This window comes from Octopus bimaculoides, chromosome 5 (assembly GCF_046866305.1).
Source record: "Octopus bimaculoides isolate indiv1 chromosome 5, ASM4686630v1, whole genome shotgun sequence".
NCBI lineage: Eukaryota > Metazoa > Mollusca > Cephalopoda > Octopoda > Octopodidae > Octopus > Octopus bimaculoides.
In genome coordinates, this window is record NC_142932.1 from 112430711 (window position 1) to 112446440 (window position 15730).

Sequence of the window (15730 nt, forward strand, 5' to 3'; positions counted from 1 at the left end):
GGATCCAATGGGTCCAAGGACTTCATCATGCTCCAATGTTTACTTTGGAATGAGTTTTATGACTGGACACCCTTTCTAATACAGTAAATACACTTTACAGTAAATACTGAATGCATTCGTGAGGTTCTCATGCAGCTTGCAAGTCTACAAATCCTTGGAGAGGCAGCTTTATGCATGGAGATGAAAGGTTAAAATATGAGGGAAGGGTGTCAGAGCAGAATAAGTTTCTTGCTGAAGAAGAGCTACTTGACTAATCACATTTCTGAAGAAAGGGTGGGAGGATTGGAATGAAGTTGGGCTGAGATAAAATAGTAGTGATGAGGTGTATATGTGGACTCTCAAGGTACAAAGTGAGTAGAAGTGAATATAGGCAGAACTAGGTTTGATATGAATTTTTGGTTTTTGGTTGTTTAAGCAGCAGTAGTAGTTGAGAAAGGAGGCAGCGGAGAAGAAGAAGAATGTGTAAGTGGTATGACAGTAGCAGGATGTTGGTGGAATCCTCTTAAATGGTCAAGTGACTTGTTGTGGTTGTAATCTGGAACCATGTGGTTACCACACAGCCACTCCTGTATATATATATATATATATATATATATATATAATAATTTTCCCAGAGGATGTAGCAACCGTTACCAATATAGCATAAGAACTTACCTCAGGAGATCATTAATTAGATTCCTTAAGGGTCGTTCTCACAGTTTATATTTATGTCATAAGGTTTTTAAACTTTTAAATTTTCATATTCAAAAGAGACAGAGACTTCAAATTCGATATATCGATTTATTCACCACTCTATGTTAACATTTCTGTGCCAAACTTATCCAGTGATTGGTCCATTGGATTTAGACGTTTGGCACTTCTTCAGGAGTGGTTACCTTTCGAACAAAACACGAAAAAACACATACATAACTATTATTAGGTCTTTAGGATATCGTTAGCTTTCGTCTTTGTTATTATAGGGGAGATAACTCCTTAATTTTCTATTTTTATTGCTCTCCTGTGGATTTCCACTAGATTAATTAATTATTTTGTTTATTTCTCTTTACTATACTATATTACCCGTATACATATGCATACATACACTTTACCCGTATACCTATCCATATATACATACACACACATACATATGTATACACATATACGTACACACACACACATACACATACATATATATATATATATATACATATATATATATATATATACATATACATACACATATATATACATACATACATATACATACATACATACACACATACATACAAATACAACACATACATATATACATACACATGCACACACACATACATATACACATATATACATATATATACACACATATATATACATATATATATATATACATATATATACATATATATATATATACACACACACACACACTCTTATATGCATTCATCCATATATGCATAATTGCACATACATAAACATACATGAGACATCATGCTGTACTTCATCACATCTTGAGATCATTTATACCAACGAAATGTGCTTCTTATGATATGCGTACATTTCAGAGCATTATTCTTTACTTTATTAATCAATTTATCCTTAGAGAAGAGTATGTGGTACAGTTCCACCGTACAGAGCGAACCATACTTTCTTCCTCTCTCATATGGCATTGATCTAGCTATTATAGACCATTCTAATGAATACTGTTTATTACTTTCCTTAAGACCCCAGATGTAGTTGCTAAGACTAGTGCTAGCCATTTTCTTCCTATCTCTAAAGCATGAGAAATGGTTAGAAATTCTACGGCATACCTGTCCTGAAGTGCACCCCAAGTATGTCATGGTATCAGTTTGAGTCTTTACTTTGCATTGATATATTATATTTTTGACTTTCGCATTAGGTCCTTCAAATTTTATTCTCCTAGGGTTTACCTCTTTTACTGTGATTATGCTCTTACTCCTATTATTAATAAATGAACCTCCATTATTATTATTATTATTATTACTACTACTACTATCATTATCACCATTATTATCATTATTATTATTATTATTATTATTACCATCATTGTTATCATTCTCACTATTATTATTATTATTATTATTATTATTATTATTACTGCCATTTATATTATTATTCAAATTCTCATTCCTACCTGTTTCCCTAGACTCAAGTATTTTAATGTTATGTGCTGCTATTATCTGTGCTATGTTCCTAGTATTTGAAAATCCAAATCTGATTATATGTGTGTTGATAATCTTACCATAGTGTGAGCTCCTTGGGAAGTGTCTACCTATCACTTCTCTAAACTTAGCTATCAGATTACTCCTGATATTTCTCCCAAATGGGATTATAAGCCAGATTTTATTATCCTTATTACTATCCTCATGGTTATTAATATTGTTTTTAAAGAATTTTAAGTTACCTATGTTGTTTTTATGAGGGTACTTTGGTTTATTTAGTTTATTTACTTTGTGTTTATTCCTATTATTATTATTATTATTATTATTATTATTATTATTGTTGTTGTCAGTTGTTTCAATTCCTTTGCTACCATTTTCATATATATATATATATATATATATATATATATATATATATATATATATATATATACTTTAGTTGGAAAAGGATGTGTGGCATTCGATCATATAATAATATAGATAATATAGATATATGCATATATCCGTACATATGTACATAACTACATCTATATGTATACATACATGCATATATGGGTACAGGACATTAAAAAAACGTTAAACACAATGAGAAACGAAAACAGAAAAAAAAACTTTTTCGAACAACGAAAAAAGAAAAAAACAGAGAAACAAGATATGCAACATAAAGAGCATACCCCTTTGTCAGTTGTCCCTGTTCCATCTACTCCACGTTTCTGCCTTCGAAACACGGAGTAGATGGAACAGGGACAACTGACGAAGAGGTACACTCTTTATGTTGCATGTCTCGTTTCTCTGTTTTTTTGTTTTTTTCGGTGTTCGAAAAAGTTTGTTTTCTGTTTTCGTTTTATGTTTTCATTTCTCATTGTGTTTAACGTTTTTTTGTGATGTCCTGTACCCATATATGCATGTATGTATACATATAGATGTAGGTATGTACATATATGTATGAACATATGCATATATCTATATTATATTATATATATATATATATATATATATATATATATATATATATATATATATATATATAAACATAATTTAGGGATCAGCAAATATTTGCTTCACCATATACCGAAGTTCAGCAAATATTTGCTGATCCCTAAATCATGTTTATAAATATATATGAACTTTTAAATAAGTTCTCCACCGATAATGGTGCTTACATACCGAAGGGCTTGGTAAAAATTATTAATTGTTGATTTATTAATAAATTAATAAATTGATAATCCTTTACCCTTTTAATTTGTAATATATATATATATATATATATATATATATATATATATATATATATATATATATATATATATCTTGTATGTATAATGAGTGACATAATTCATAAAGTCTCTTTTCAGTTTTCTTGATCAGTGGCACAAATGTGTAACTGCTTATAAATGACTTACAACGAGAGCAGAACAAAATATCCCAAATGTAAGTGATGGTGAAATTGAATTGTTAAAAGACAGCTGAGAGTAATTTAACATCAGTTATTGTTGTCAAGTAATCCGACACCAGTGACAACTCTTCTAATCCTTTTGTTTATTTCATTTTATTATATTTTTATATATTTATCTATTTATTTATTCTGAGAATATTTGAAACATTGCTAAAGAGAAAGTTAACCTGAAAGAAGAAAGAGCAGAGTAGGAGCATAAACGGTTTTATACTGTGGGAAAGTACTCAGCAACTTGTTTTGGAGAATAATTAGACAATGACCTTCACACTTAAGACACACTGGTTGTGTTAATGTCTAAGTCTATATAAAGCTTCTAACCAATATAGCCTTAACTCTTTCATAACAATATTTCTAATGAGTAAACTTTGTGTTTCAATTAATTTTCATTGTAATTAAGATTTGTGGAGAAGTTTAGAATGACATTCCTAAATTTTATATATCAGTATATTTTGTTTTTTGTTGTTGGCACTCTGTCGCTGACGACGTCGAGGGTTCCTGTTGATCCGATCAATGGAATAGCCTGCTCGTGAAATTAACGTGCAAGTGGCTGAGCACTCCACAGACACGTGTACCCTTAATGTAGTTCGGGGATATTCAGCGTGACACAGTGTGACAAGGCTGACACTTTGAATTACGGGCACAACAGAAACAGGAAGTAAGAGTGAGAGAAAGTTGTAGTGAAAGAGTACAGCAGGGTTCGCCACCATCCCCTGCCGGGGCCTCGTGGAGCTTAAGGTGTTTTCGCTCAATAAACACTCACAATGCCCGGTCTGGGAATCGAAACCGTGATCCTATGACCACGAGTCCGCTGCCCTAACCACTGGGCCATTGTGCCTCCATCAGTATATTTATGTTGGTGTTAACAAACTGAAATTAAAGTATGGGAGAAGGGGCCACAGCAGAGCAGATTGATAACCATAGAGGAGAGACATGGTTATTTGCATTTTAAAAGAGAGGGTCAGGTAGGGGGCAACTGAAATGAAATAGTAGTGATGAGGTGTCTATGTGGACCTCAAGATACAAGGCAAGTAGAAACAAAGGGGGGTAGAAGAACCATTAATGTTATATTGAGATTTTGATTGAGATTTCAATCAAATATGAATAATTTAGTACAGATGATCTCAGTTGGTACTGAAATGAGTTAAGGAAACTAGTTGTCAGCCTAAATTCATGGAAACACAAATTTTTTTAATGGATTCCTCAGAAACTTCTGCTGAACAAATGTGTAACCGTTAAATATTTTGGCAGAAAAAAAAAGGACAAGATGGGGGTGCATCAAAGAATTCTTCATTATTAGAACCGAAACCTATTTACATCTGATTCTCTTTCTCAACACTTTGCCAAGGCCTCCAACTGTTATATTCAATTCCATAGAAATGTTGACTAAACTATGGTTAACTGAGCAGTCATAAAGTCCACAAAGTTTAATACAAGTTCCTTAGAATTTTTGGGTCTTTAGCAGAGTTCATTCTATTGCAAAAATTCGAGCCAGGCAGATATCATGATTCCTTCAGCTGATTTCCACAATATTTATGCATTGTACCATTGTTTGCTGAGAGTGCAGGTGCAAAGGCTTGCTGCCATATAATACAAGAAGAATGTCTCAGGAAGCTGTTCTACCAGATGGCACATGATTCTGTATTCTATTCTCCCAACCCACATGGCTGGTTCTCCTATAAGTATAGCATTTTGAGAAGCATGTCTGTACCTACAAGCCTCTAGCTGGGCTACTTACAAACAGAGATCAGCATAACGGCTGGTGACAACCCAGAAATCAAGGACTGCTATTCACCATCTGTTACCAAATCAAACGAAACCAAAATCAAATACTATGTGAAAATCTGAAATATGAAGTAATGTTAAATCTGCTGGTGAATTCCACCATTTTGATGAACATTTAAAAACAATATAATAATAATAATAATAATAATAATAATAATAATAATAATAATAATCCTTTCTACTATAGGCACAAGGCCTGAAATTTTGGGGTAGGGGACCAGTTGATCACATCGACCTTTGTGTGTAACTGGTACTTAATTTACCAACCCCAAAAGGATGAAGGGCAAAGTTGACCCTGGTAGTATTTGAACTCAGAACGTAAAGATAGGCGAAATACTGCTTAAGCATTTTGTGCAGCATGCTAACGATTCTGCCAGCTCACCACCTTTATAAGAACAATAATGAAATTATTGTGTATAGTGCTCACGTGCACTACAGCTCATCAAAAGTGCAAATGTCAGGAAAGTGAACAGTATATGAGCCATGATATACATGTGTGCATGCATATGGAGGGAGCAATATCAGGTGTAGTGTTGGCGAATTTCAGGAAGCATGGAGGTTTTAAAGGATGCAATGGCTTGGCAACTAACAGCTGATGCAGGTAGTTTGTTCCATGCTTCAGCAACTCTGAGTATGAAAAAATGTTTCTGAAAGTCATGGGGGCTGTATTGTTTTCTGACTTTGTAGGTATGTATGCCCACGTGTGTTAGACACATGGAGCTCAAAAAGGTGTTCAAGGTGGTTGTTGGCACGATGGTTAATAATTTTGTGTGTGCTTACCAAGTCAGTTGCCAGACGTTGGAGCTTCAATGTATCTATACCCAGAGAAACAAGATGTTCAAAGTATGGCAGATGCCTGATGGAGGGTATTTGCTTGGTTGCATGTCTCTGAACAGTTTCCAGGAGGTCAATGTCCTGAGCCAGGTAGGGGCTCCAGACTGGTGATGCTAATTCCAAGTGTGGCTGCATCATAGCCATATACAACCTTAAATAGATAGCTGGAGAGCGGCTGCCAAAGGTCTTGCTGAGTGATGCCAAGACACTTCCAGCCTTCTTGACAATTTTAGAGATGTGCTTTGTCCAGCACAAATCGCTGCTGACAGCAATGCCCAGGTCATGTCCACAAGAAGACTTCTTGATATCAATGTTATAGAAAGAGTATGTGGACAGTGTGTTTTTCCTCCCAAAATGCATGGTGGTACACTTGTCTACAGCCAGCTTGAGTCTGATTCAATCTGGACTCTCATACATCACCTACAATGTACAAACCATACATCTTGTTCCTTCTCCCAGACAAATCTATCCTTTATCATTAAGTCATCTCTGCACTCTGTATTCAAATTTCATTTTGGAAGGTGGAAATGTAGAATCCCCTCTTGTCACTATTAATATCTCATGCATAGATGTCAGCAACAAGGACTTCTAGTTACTCTGGCTCAAATACTCCCTTCCTCAATCCTCTAAATTCATATACTACCTTTACAAACTCTAAATTCATCCAAACTCCACCACCAATTTGATCATCTCTTTTTGTCTTACATCTACTTACTCAACATAGGTATAGTGATTATATTTGTACACCAGTCAGTTCAGATAAATCCAATAATGGAAAAGAAATGTTTCAAATCAGCCCCAAAATGTTTCTATGCTTGTTTGCCTTCGTGATTCTTTCAGAAGAACGGTGCATTGGTGAACAATTTTAGTGGGTGTGCTTGAACATTCTGCTTTCACTGTTCCTGGGCCATTATGCTGTGACAGAACAACCAAAGTTCCACTGCTATTCTATGTGTTAGCACATTTCAAAATAAATAAATACACTGAATTATTATTCCTGTAATCTATCTAATACACACAATATTTGCCTTTTGAAAATTTGAAGAAAGAGCTTGTCATGGCACTTAGGTTGGCACTCTGTCGCTTACGATGTCGAGGGTTCCAGTTGATCCGATCAACGGAACAGCCTGCTTGTGAAATTAACATGCAAGTGGCTGAGCACTCCACAGACACATGTACCCTTAATGTAGTTCTCAGGGATATTCAGCATGACACAGTGTGACAAGGCTGACCCTTTGAATTACAGGCACAACAAAAACAGGAAGTAAGTGTGAGAGAAAGTTGTGGTGAAAGAGTACAGCAGGGTTCACCACCATCCCCTGCCGGAGCCTCTCACTCAATAAACACTCACAACACCCAGTCTGGGAATTGAAACCGTGATCCTATGACTGCGAGTCCGCTGCCCTGACCACTGGGCCATTGCGCCTCCACTCTCATGGCACTTAGCAGATATATAAATGCCTCATCGAGAATTATAAAAAAGGGAACACATAATTTCTGTAGTCTTCATTTTTTTTGTTTATATAGAGAAGGAAAGGTAGCACCTATAATCCTTTTGCAGGGCCTTCAGGACTGGTTGGGGAAAGAAAAAGACAATTCATGGGTTGCTGTGATAAGAAGCAGCTCATCAAGAGTTCAAGTTCTCTTCTTGCTAGAGACCAGGTTTTCATGTTTGCAACAGAGAAGATTCTGATAAAAAGCTCACGAGGGCATTAACAGGGATAACATTAATGTCATCATCAAACATTAAATGCATGCCAGAATCATAATATAAACTTTTTACATTGTCTATCTGAACATTTTTTTTCCAGGAAGATATGGAGAGGTGTTGCCAGAGTGTGTTGGGGATCAGGCAGTCACCCCTAGGCAAAAATGTGAAAGGGAGCAAACTTTTCTCTTGCTTATCAAATCAGTTAATTAATGTGAGAGAAGCAATTGTGTTTTTGCCCCTGGGTGTTAAGAACCTTTACTACACCACTGATATGATTACTAATGTATAGACAGGTGTTATTTATCCCTCAGTCAGTTCTGATCATTCAAACCCATGACCAATCCTTCCATACTTATTTCAATTTGGCCTAAATTTCATCAATCTCCGTTTATCAAATGCCTAAGTTACCCTTCGATATAAAGGCTTATAATTTGCTACATTGCTTTACACCAGTCTACAGAAACACACATAATGGACTTAGTTTCCATCAACCAATCAGTGAATCTTAGGTCACTGCCAATACTTCCTTGTTTCTGATCAAACTTTACATCAATTGCATTGATCATACCAATCTCTAAGGGCCTGCATAAGTTACAGGCATTGTCTCCTCATTAAACTACTACACTTCCATAGCTTGTTCACTAAGTACCAAGTAGAAACATTGGTATAGCAAGTTAGTTATCATTAACAGAGACAATGTTAATGTCTTCATCATACAAACATTAACTGGATCCCAGAATCTAAATCATCATCATTTAACGTCTGTTGTCCTGCTGGTATGGGTTGGACAGTTTGACTAGGCTGACACGCAGGAAGGCTGCACCAGGATCCAGTCTGATTTGGCATGGTTTTCTACGGCTGGATGTCCTTCCTAACACCAACCACTCTAAGAGTGTAATAGGTGTTTTTACATGCCACCGATATGGGTGCCATTTGCGTGACATCGGTATCTGCATCAACATCTTACATTTCTTGAAAGTTCCTTAACTCAGATCAGCTATTCCCTATGTCCAATATATTGTCTACTCCCACCTCAACATTGAAATCCTGGAATCAGTCAACACACAGGAAATGCATTTGTCCCTGGAGAAGTGGAGTAGAATTGAACCTGGGATCATGTGGTTACATAGTGAGCTTCTATATCTGTGCCTAGTACAATTTATCTTTTATGTTCTTTATCTTACTTGCTTCGGTCATTAAACTGCGGCCATGCTGGGGCACTGCCTTGAAGAATCTTTAATAGAATGTATCAACTTCATTACTTACTATTTGTAAAGTCTGGTACTTATTCTATCAGTCTTTTAAGCTAATGGGATGTAAACACACCAACACCGGTTGTGAAACAGTGGTGGAAAACAAACACATACACAAAGACACATACACACACATATATATGATGGGCTTCTTTCAGTTTCCATCTGCCAAGTTCATCCACAAGGCTTTGGTTGGTCCAAGGCTATAGCAAATGACACTTACCCAAGGTGTTATGCAGTGGGACTGAACCTGGAACCATGTGGTTGGGAAGCAAACTTTTCACTACAAAACCACGCCTTGTACCTATTTAGTTATTTAGTTGAATGTTTTTTTAAACAGAACTTAGAAAATAAAATGTGTAGTCGATGAGAAAATTTTATTGCTGGTTGCTGTTAAATGCTTAGGAATGGCACATCCTACTCTAAATAGCTTTCTGCAGCCACCTTGTTTATGATGATGCTGTTTCTTATCTACTAACAGACTGTCTCTTGACCTGTTTTGTTAGCAGATTTCTCTAGGAATCATTTTGAACCCAATTTCAAATGCTATCTAGAAAGATATCATGTTACATAACTCTTGAACAATATAACTTTTCTGAAAAAAAACCCCACTATAATACAAACAAGATGTTTTTAACAATTCAAAACACTACATTACAATTTATGAGGGTTTTACTTAATATATTAAATGATATACAATTTCTCTTTAACCTTTTTCTTGTTTCATTCATTGGACTACGGCCATGCTGGGGCACCACCTTGAAGAATTCTTAGTTGCGGCCATGCTGGGGCATCACCTTGAAGGATTTTTAGTTGCGGCCATGCTGGGGCACTACCTTGAAGGATTTTTAGTCGCGGCCATGCTGGGGCACCACCTTGAAGGATTTTTAGTCGCGGCCATGCTGGGGCACTACCTTGAAGGATTTTTAGTCACAGCCATGCTGGGGCACCACCTTAAAGGATTTTTATTCACGGCCATGCTGGGGCACCACCCTGAAAGATTTTTAGTCGAATGAATCAACCTCAGAACTTATTGTTTTTTAAGCTTGGCACTTATTCTATCAGTCTATTTTGCCAAACTGCTAAGTTATGGGGATGTAAACACACCAATACCAGTTTTTAAGAAGTGGTGGGAGACAAACACACACACACACATATATGTATACACAAATGGCTTTTTTCAATTTCCATCTCCCAAATCCATTCACAAGGCTTTGGTTGGCCTGGGGCCAAAGGTACCATGCAGTGGGACTAAACTGGAACCAAGTGGTTGGGAAGCAAGCTTCTTATCACAGAGCCATGCCTGCACATCATCCTCATCGTTTAACATCCATTCTCCATGCTGGCATGGGTTACACATGAACACACAACATATGTGTGAGTGTGCATGTGTATATGTATACAATGAGCTTCCAAATAGGTTCCATTTATCAAATTCTCTCACAAGGCATTGACTAGCCTGGGGCTATAATAGGAGACATCAAATATACTGTGCGGTGGGACTGAACCCAAAATCATATAGTTACAAAGCAAGCTTCTTAGCCACGCAGCCAAGATTGATATTTAGTACAAAAACTAAATATTTTAAGAAATTTGTAAAGCAATGATTTAGTTAAGAAAAAATATACTTATGATTCAGGAATGGCTGTGTGGTAAGTAGCTTGCTTACCAGCCACATGGTTCCAGGTTCAGTTCCACTGTGTGGCACCTTGGGCAAGTGTCTTCTATTATAGTCTCAGGCTGACCAAAGCCTTGTGAGTGGATTTGGTAGACAGATACTGAGACAAGCCTGTCATATATATCTTCTTTTACTTGTTTCAGTCATTTAGACTGTGGCCATTCTGGAGCACCACCTTGAAAAATTTTAGTTGAACGCATCAACCTTGATACTTTTTAAAGCCTAGTACTTATTCTATCAGTCTGTTTTGCTGAACTGTTAAGTCATGGGGACATATACACACAAACAGTGGTTGTCAAGTGGTGGTGGGGGACAAATGCAGACACACACACACACATATTATGGGCTTCTTTCAGTTTCCATCTACCAAATACATTCACAAGGCTTTGGCTGGCCTGAAGCTATAGTTAGAAGACATTTGCCTAAGGTGGCATGCAGTGGGACTGAACCCGGAACCATGAGGTTGGGAAACAAACTTCTTATCACACAGCCATACCTGTACCTATGTATATATATATATATCAGAGTGGTACATTGCTAACCATATGGTTGACACAGGGACATAGATGTGGGACTTCCATGATTGTTGTACACCCAGGACAATTTCATAACAGCTCTTCTCTTTCTCTCTCCATATATATATGTGTGTTTGTGACTGTGTGGCTTCCGCTGTCTTCCTCTAAGATTAAGTAACACTAAGAAGGTAAAAAACATACCTTCAAAATAAGGGATCTGAAACTATGATGTGCTTGTAGTTTAAATTATTTCGAATGAGACACTTGGGTACAGCTATGTGGACGCTGATGATTTGGCACGGCTGACTGGCTATTGTCTGTTTTTGGTGACTACTGTTTGGCACTAGAGGTACACACATGCATGTAGAAATATATATAATACAGATAGACAGAAAGAGAGAGAGGGAGGGAAACATTAAAATACCTAAAATCAAATTAGTGTTGAATTAGTGATGTAAAGTAGTCAGCACCAAAATGTCTTGCAGTCTTAAATTTTAACCATTTTAAGTAGTTTTTCTGCTTGTTGACAGATTCCAATATTTCTTGTATTTACGTCTGCCGTTACATTCTGAGTTCAAATTCTGCTGAGGTTGACTTTGCCTTTCCTCCTTTCGGGGTCGATTAAATAAGTACCACTTACACACTGGGGTCGATGTAATTGACATAATCCCTTTGTCTGTCCTTGTTTCTCCCTTCTATGTTTAGCCCCCCACTGTGGGCAAGAAAAAAATAAATATTTCCTGTATTTAAGGCAATGAGTTAGAAAAACCATTAGCATGCTGGGCAAGATGCTTTGCAGAATTTTGTCCATCTATGTTCTGAGTTCAAATGTTGTTGAGGTTGACTTTCATTCTTTCTGGGTCAATAAAATGAGTACCATGTGAGGACTGGGGTCGATGTAATCAACTTACCTCCTCCATTGAAATTGCTGGCCTTGTGCCAAAATTTGATAAAGGTGGGAAGCTGGCAGAACTGTTAATATGTTGGGTAGAATACTTTGCAACATTTCGTCTGTCCTTATGCTCTGAGTTCAAATTCCATCAAGGTTAACTTTGTCTTTCATCCTATCAGGATCAAAAAAATAAGTACCAGTTGAACACTGGGGTCAATGTAATCAACTGACCCCCTACCCCAAAGATGCTGGCCTTGTGCCAAAATTTTGAAACTAATAATATAATATAATAATAATGAAATTATTATGTATAGTGCTCAGGTGCACTACAACTCATCAAAGGTGCATAGAATTATGTACAAATGTCAGGTAAGTGAACAGAATATGAGTCATGATATAGATGTATGCATGTGTATGGAGGGGAGGATATCAGGTGTTGTGTTGACGAATTTCAGGAAGCATGAAGGTCTTAAAGGATGCGATGTCTCAGCAACTAACAATTGATGCAGGTAGTTTGTTCCATGTAGTATTTCAATGTTGTAGTAGAAGTGAACAGCATATTGGATATTGGGATCGTCTGATCAGTTAACAGATTTTCAATCATTCATTGAATCTTTTTATATCATCGATTTTTCTTTTTTTTTTTTAATTTCTGATAAAATATTTTGAATACTGTACATTTTCTGCATTGAACATCATCAACTTAAAAAGGCTAAATCTCTTGTATTTGTTGGTTTGTCTAGCCTTTTCTATGGGATTATTACATAAAATTGAACTAGGTGTGGCTGTGTGATAAAAAAGTTTGCTTCTCAACCAAATGGTTCTGAGTTCAGTCCCACTGCACAGCACCTTGGCGTAGCCTCAAACTGACCAAAGCCTTCAGAGTGCATGTAGTAGATGGAAACTGAAAGAATCCTGTTGTATATATGCTTGTGTGTGTGTGAGTGTGCATGTCTATTATCACCACCACTTGACAACTGGTGTTTGTGCGTTTACATCACCATAACTTAGAGGCCTGACAATAGAAGTACCAGACTTAAAAAAAAGAGAGTACTGGGGTCAATTCATTTGACTAAAAATTCTTCAAGGCAGTGCTCTTGTATGACCAAAGTCTAATGAGTGAAACAAACAAAAGATCTGCAGAATCACCTGGTCATCCTCTTTTATTTACTGACATGGCCAAGCGGATAAGAAATTCACTATGCAACCATAGTTTCCAGGTTCAATACCATCACCTTGAAGTGTCTTCTATCATAGCCTCTAATTGGCCCAATACCTTATCAGTAGAATTTAGTAGATGGAAACTTTACTGTACTCTTCACACAAAAAAATATTGTGTGTGTGTGTGGAGACACATGGCCTAGTGGTAAGAGAAGTGGGCTCACGGGTTTGAATCTCAGACCAGGGGCAATGCGTGTGTTTATGAGCGAAACACTTAAGCTCCACGTGACTCTAGCAGAAGGTAAAAGTAAACTTCCGTTGAATCCTTTGCCACAACTTACTCTCTCCTCCTGCATCTAGCTTCTGTTACCTAGGTGATCAAGTCAGTAGTGGGGGTGGAAGTTCTAAGAGTGAGGCTGTTAGAATAAGCATAGGTTGGGCCAATTTCAGAGAGCTCCTACCTCTGTTGGTAACCAAGGGCCTCTCCCTCAGAGTGAAAGGCAGACTGCATGATGCCTGTGTGCAAACAGCCATGCTACACAGCAGTGAAACATGGGCTGTGACTGCTGAGGACATGTGGAGGCTTGAAGGAAATGAAGCTAGTTTGCACAACTGGATGTGTAACATCAGTGTGTGTGTACAACAGAGTGTAAAGCATCTTGAGAGAAAAGTTGGGCATAAGAAACATCAGATGTGGTGTACAAGAGAGATGACTGTGCTGGTATGGTCATGTGATGCATATGGATATGGACAGATGTGTGAAGCGTCGATCTCTACCAGTAGAAGGAAGCTGTAGAAGAGGGAGACTCAGGAAGATATGAGACAAGGTAGTGGATCATGATTTTCAAATGTTGGGCCTCATGGAGGTAATGACTAGTGGCCAAGACCTTTGGTGATGTGCTGTACTTGAGAAGACCTGTTAAGCCAAGTGAAATCATAGCTGTGGTTGTTATCGGTGGCACGTAAATGGTACCTATCAAGCATTGGCTTTCACAGAGGCAATGTGGATGATGCTGGTGGCACATAAAAAGCACCTTCCGAGTGCTGGGATTCATGGAGGCAATGACAAATGATGTGCTTGAGAAGAAGACCCATTAAGTCAAGTGAAATCATAGTCATAGCAGATATTGGTGTCATAAAAGCACCCATTACACTGAGTGGTTGGCATTAGGAAAGGCATCCAGCCATAGAAACCAACTGACTAGGATCTGGTGCAGCACCTCAGCTTACCAGCCCTAGTCAAACCGTCCAACCCATGCCAGCATGGAAAACGGATGCTGGTGAGACTGAAGCAATATAATGATTAAATCCCCTTTATAAGATCAAAACCCCTATAGTTGTTCTACTGAAGAGAATGTCCAATATGTTGTTAAACCCCAATCTTCATTATGATTAAAAGCATTCCAGATGTGACCAGCTCATTATTTTCCTCCCCAAGATATAAATCCAGTACTTTGCTTTGAAAGGACATTTGGTTGTTATCCCCAATATATTAAAAAAACCATATTGAACCTTTCTGATGGCTTTTTTCCCCCCCCTGGAGTACATAGTGAAAGTGGTTTAGCAATGAACAAGGTCTGCATATTTGAATGACACCAATTCAGGGCAGCCATGTATTTCCTTGATAGCAAGACACTTGCACCAGTCTCACTACTGGACATCAACACCTTTCAACTATAACTCCATTCAGTGAAGGGTCTAACACATGCCAGCATGGAAAGCAGACAGGAAATGATGATTATAGTCACATTTCAGCTGGTGTGCCTATAACCAAGACAACAACATGAATTTCAATACATTGGTGTATATTAAATTCCCTATCTCAGAAAATCCACACAAGAAGATTATCTTTATTGAAACATCACTTAAGTGTGAAAATTGTTTGTTGCTTTTACATTATATCTATTATTCTATGGCACACTCTACAGTCAAGATGAGAATTTTCTAAATATTTCCCTTATTTGAACTTGAGCCTGTGTAGTTGAGAGGCTTGCAACTAATTGTAAAGAAAGAAAAAAATTGGTTCAATATTGAAACCATGGACTCAAGTTGATGGCTATCTCTTTTGAGCCTGTTTTAGTCAATGATTTTCAGACAAGTACTTTAGAACCAAGATGTATTCATTTCCATGTTTTTCCTAAACACAAGCACTATCATCAATGTGACCTCTCTGATACCCAAAGATATCTTTGATCTGAATTCTAAAGCTTTCAGCAAAAAGAAAGTTGATGATGGAAACCATTGGAAAGTTATCTTCAAATACACACAGTATTGAAAGATACTCCCTTA